Raw genomic sequence first — 6,000 nt, 5'->3', positions numbered from 1 at the left:
TGTAATTGAAAATAGCTAGCGACGACGGTTGGCGACGTTGGCGTCGATCGTTGGATCGGGTTGGGTCTGTGCGTCTGCCAATGGAATATGGCCTTAAGATTACCTATATTAGGTAATAATAGGTTGGGGTAGGTTAGGTTAGGTTTTTTTTATATGGGAGTTGCATTTATTATTGACCTTGTTTATTATGTACAAGGTTTGTAAATCTTCAATTGGAATTTTCTTCATTTATTAGTCTTCTTTTCTATTTAGTGTTGGGATCAGGAGGGATATACTACTGTGGGTCTTAACAGGAACTTCTCCGCATTTGCTCTTGTGAAGAGGAAACCACAGAAACTCTTCAGGAGAAAACGGAGTGTTGACAGAAGTCACCAGGCCTTCCGTTTCACTTAAAGAGTGTTCGGCATTTTGTGTCCTGGCTTCGTTTATTTTGCCAATATCCTGCACTAATTTAATCATGTATGATACTACCCTTCGTGATAGTTCCTTGTGAACTATCACGGATCCGATGTCGCATAGGTCCTCATCTAGACTCCTGCATTGCACCTCCAGCTGCTGTCTTTGGAAGCTGAAAATGGGGCAATGCATAAAAAGATGAGGGACATATTGAGGGGTCATATCATCACACGGGCAGCTGTCGATCTCGGAGAGCTTAAATCGATGCAGGTAGCTCATGAACCCACCGTGACCCGTGAGGAATTGTGTGAGTTCAAAGCCAACTTCCTGCATTCTCCTGAAATCAAAGGCATGGAAAATTGTTGGGAAAAACATTTTGGTAATATTTCCTGTCGTTTCTTTCAAATAACGACCATTCCAGAGTTGAAGGTCCTTCTTTTTATTTTCCTTTTGGCAAAGCTAAGCGGAAACTTGGCAAAATCTGGGGCCGTCTTCGTAAGGGTAGCCTCACGAGCCTTTTCGTCCGCTTTTTCTTTGCCTAAGATTCCGCAGTGACCCCTTATCCAGCCGATGCACACGTTCTGTTTTCTGCATCGTAGTTCCTGGATATCAGTTTTAATGTCCATGATAATAGGATTGACCGAATTTCGGTCCGTTATTGCATGGACACCTGCTTTGCAGTCTGTCAAGATCGTTATTTGTTTCCATCTGTTTTGTGATTTTTTCAGAACGTAGCTCAAAGCTTCTCGGATCGCCAGGAGTTCCGCCTGAAACACTGAGCAGATGTCGTCGAGTTTGATCTTTCTCGACGGCAACTCTCTCACGCCATCGTAAGGTACAAATGCAGCACCCACTTTGCCGTTCAAGAGACTGCCACCAGTGAAGACTCTCAGCTCATTCTGCGTTGCCTCAGGCAAAGTCTGATCATTGTATCCATGGTCAATCCGGTTGCGTTCCGCGGGATGAGGCAGTGAGAAAAAGTCTCCGGTTCCCTGGTAGACTCTGTCTTGCGGCAATCATGCGGATATCAGCGCGTGCAGGTAGAGGACAGCTGCCCCATCATGCAATGTTACAAGTGCATGGGATTTGGGCATTCAGTAGCCAGGTGCATGGAGAGCAAAGATCGTTGCTTACACTGCGCTGGCGAGCACAAACCCATGTCTGGTGAACACCGCTGCTGGAATTGCATTAAAATGGCCAAAGGTAAGACCGAAGTGACAAAACACAGAGCCATTGAAAAGAATTGTCCTTATCGGATTAAAATGATGATGCGAACCATGGAGAGAGTCAACTATGGCTAACTCCATCGTTCCAAATACCACCGGAATCCAATTAAATATTACAGGCACCACAAAAGTAATTCAGTGGAATTTGGGCCGCTGCAAAGCGGCACAAGAAGAAGCACTGGCCAATAAGAGGGGCGCGGATATATTGCTGCTACAGGAACCTTACACTGGCAATACCGGCAGAATTAATGCTCCGGGGGTCACTGTTTATCAATCAGAGACTTCCAAGGAGTGGGTCTGCAAAGCGGCAATAATTATCTGCAAATCCACGATAAATGGCATAATGCTGAGCAAATTTAGTGACTCAAATACCACACTTGTAAGAATTACCACAGAAGCCGGACCTCTTGTTGTTGGATCTATGTATGTGGAGCCAAACGCTGACATTGCCCCAACATTGGGAAAACTCGCACTTATTGGAGACGTTCCCATCCTCATAGGGAGTGACCTAAACGCAAAAATGTGTCGTGGAGGAGCGCGAAGACCGATAGAAGGGGCGAAGATTTCCTATCAGAACTCAATCTGAACATTCTCAATGAAGGAAATCGACCTATTGTGACCACCGCCACATCACAAGCGTTATAAACATGACATTTTGCTCTTCAAGTTTTCTGGACACTGTTCACAGGTGGAGAGTAGAATCAAACGATAACCAACTCAGCGACCATAATCCTATTTCTTTCGAAATTTCCACAAAGATTTGGAATCCCACAGATCCGAAAACTGCCCTTTATAATACAAAAAAGCGAACTCGGAATTTTTTTCGAAAGATATTAAAAATAAACTCACGGATATTAACGCTTCTGAAAACTATTTTTCTGAAGTGAGCAACTCGCTTGTGTTGGAAAAGAAAATAAACATATTGATGGACATATTGGGAGAATCGTGCAAAGCAAGTATACCAATCAGGAAGCCTTTCAAAAGGCAGCCCTGTCCTTGGTGGAACGCTGAACTCGATAAGCTCAAGAAAGACGCAATCAAATGTAAGCACAGACTTCAGAATTCAGGAAGACTCCGAAGAGAGACCAAAACGATTCCTGAATATCTTGAAGCTAAACAAACTTATAAATATACAATTGAGAAAACCAAAATCGAGTCTTGGAAAAATTACTGCGCATCACAGAAGAGAGAAACCGCTTGGTCTGCAATTCACAGAGTTCTGGTAAACCGAAGAAAGACCACTCCACCAGCGACGCTCAAAGATGGTGACGAGTATTTGGCTTTGGCTGAAGAATCTGCCCAGTGCCTATTGGAGAGGTTTTTCCCGGACGACACCATACAAAATGAAACCAACGAACAAATTAGCATCAGACGTATGGCGGGAATTCTACCCCACACCCCAAACGACCCGATATTTACGGAAGAAGAGATTGAGGATATAGTAACAAACATAAGTCCACATAAGGCACCCGGAGAAGATCACTTCACCGCTGACATCTGCCTTCATTTCTTCAACGTAGATAGGTCATTAGTATTGGGTATGTATAACGCATGTCTCAGAGTGAGCCACTTTCCAGCTCAATGGAAAATAGCGAGAGTTGTTGTCATTCCCAAGCCGGGAAAAGACGACCTTCAAGACATCAAGTCCTATAGACCGCAGTATTCGGAAAAGTACTGGAAAAGCTGATGATAAATCGGATAAACTAGCATTTTCATCGAAAAGGTAAGTTGAGTCACAAGCAATATGGTTTTAGGCCCCATAAATCAACAGAAGACGCTCTGAACGCTTCAGTCAATGAAATCAGGACTACGCTGCAAGACAAGAAGATGATCATAGCAATCTCGCTCGACATCAGAGGAGCCTTTGATAATGCTTGGTGGCCATTTCTAATGTGCCAGCTGAGAAGTAAGAAGTGCTTTCGGAACTTGTTTACGCTAGTGAAGAGCTATCATCAACAAAGGAAAGTCATACTGTCACATTTTGATGCCACGCTCCAGAAGGTTACGACCAAAGGATGCGTTCAGGGATCATCTTGCGGACCGAGCTTTTGGAATTGCATCTTAAATGATGTACTTCAGGAGGACTTGGGCCCTGGAGTTGAACTGAGAGCATTTGCGGATGACCTGCTATTGATTGCGACTGCCAATAATACGACAGAGCTTGAAAATATGACTGACAATGCGTTGAAATTCATCACATCATGGGGCTCAAAAGCCAAACTACACTTTGCAGAAGACAAAACAAACGCGATGTATATTACCAGAAAGAAGGACCGACAACCAAACAATTACATGAACGGAGTTCAACTAAAATACGTGGATCACTTTGAGGTTCTCGGTCTCACCATAAATCGCCACTTTAACTGATCCAGACACGTCGATAACATTTGTAAAAACGCTGCAAGCATCACGAACAAATTGATCAGAGCCGCCAAACCCACATGGGGTGCGTCGCCGGGGGTTATGCAGCAAATATATTTAGGTGCTGTCGAGCCTCTGATAACGTACGCTTCCAGCGTGTGGGCGGACGCGGTAAAGAAAAAGTCAACCGCAAGAAACTGAACTCCATTCAAAGACAAATTGCCATCAGATCTTGCAAAGGATACAGAACGATCTCTCTAGTTTCTGCTCAGGTCTTGAGCGGCTTCATGCCACTTGACCTGAGGATCAGGCAGCTTGCAGAAGCATATGAGGTAAAGAAGACTCTCACCCTGCAGGTTAAGTTAGGTTAGTGTAACGTAATTTATTCCCGAAAATTGGAATAAAACGTTATGAACACACTGGCAATCTTTCGCCCGAGGTATTTTACATCGTTGACGTGGCAGACTGCAGCGGAATAATTCTTTAAGTTGGTATTTCCAGCGCGTGGCACGCCAGCTACGTGCGCGTACCGCGAACGTCAGTCTTTATCTGGATCCGGACGAGTAAAGTCGAGTTTGTACGTGCAGGCCGGTCTTCGGACACCGACCAATGGACGTAGATCTACCGGTATTTATTGTATCACTTGTTTAGAGGATTAGATTCCTGTTTTTTAACCTTTAATAACTCCCCACAGAAACTCTTGTTCTTTTTGTGTTAGGCATGGCATTTGTTCGATTTCAATTTGTATTTCTTGTTGCTTTTGCTTCTTTTTTTAATAAATTTCTAGTGTTCGATCTCGGAACGTATCTAAACAATTTTATTATTTAATTCTTTGCCCTGATATGTCCCCCGTGTTTGGAACACGCAGTGGGAGGAATCTAGGCAAAGTGGCGCCCCTTTCTAATTTACACTATAATTAATTGAACATTCTGAAGTGAAGTACTGGAAGCTTGAGGAACTATTTTGAACATACATCATGGATTCCACGACCCTCAAATAAGTAGGTATTATTTCTTACAGGGATTGGGGTTCGTATGCTTACCACTGTTTGTTTTATTTTTGAGCTATTCGGATGTTTTAACGATATAGGTACCTATACACACTTCAGTTGAGTATACTCATATTTGTTACATTAGGTTAGATTAGGTTTGGTTAGGTTAGGTTACGATAGATTAGGTTAGGTAAGGTTTGGTTCAAAAAAGATAGTTATACAATCTCATGACGGCATCTGCGCCACATTTACCAAAATTTATATCGATGAACCGAAAAAGATATACCTAGGTGGTGTTATTTGTTTGTAGATTTACATCAAATAATATATGAACGATAGCAGCACGAATATACACCTATTTATATTACTGCGTTAAACATTAATAATATTGACACCTAAGCATCATTTTTGCGATTGCCTTCTAATAAATTGTAGCTGTCTGCGATAACCACCGATGGGGCACCAGCAATGGTAGGTAAAAACAAAGGATGTATTGCCCTCTGCAAGAAGGATGAACCATTTTCAAACTTTATGTCCTACCACTGTATTATCCACCAGGAAGCTCTGTGTTGTAAAATATTGCCATTTGAACACGTTATGAAAATAGTTACAAAAATAATCAATTCTATTCGAGCAGCTCCTTTGCAACACCGACTTTTCAAGGCCCTGTTAGAAGATACTGAAGATAAAAAGCATGATCTTATTCTGCATACTGAAGTACGTTGTCTCAGTAAAGGAAAGGTTCTTACAAGATTTGTGAGTTAAATTGAAGAAATAAAAACATTTATAAACGATAAAAAGGAAAATTATGATGAACTAGCTGACTCTCGCTGGCTGATTGATTTGGGATTGCTCACAGACATCATGGAAAAATTGAAATCTTTAAATTTGGAGTTGCATTGGAAAGACAAAAACATAGCTGAAATGATAAGCTCTGTAAAGTCATTTAAAGCTAAATTGGATTTGTTGATATCACATCTGCAGATTAATTCTCTCGTGCATTTCCCACATATGAATAAAATGCTA

The sequence above is a fragment of the Rhyacophila brunnea genome, unplaced genomic scaffold, assembly GCF_057557595.1.
Source record: "Rhyacophila brunnea isolate RB1 unplaced genomic scaffold, BYU_Rbru_1.0 scaffold_14, whole genome shotgun sequence".
NCBI lineage: Eukaryota > Metazoa > Arthropoda > Insecta > Trichoptera > Rhyacophilidae > Rhyacophila > Rhyacophila brunnea.
This window is presented reverse-complemented; position numbering follows the sequence as displayed.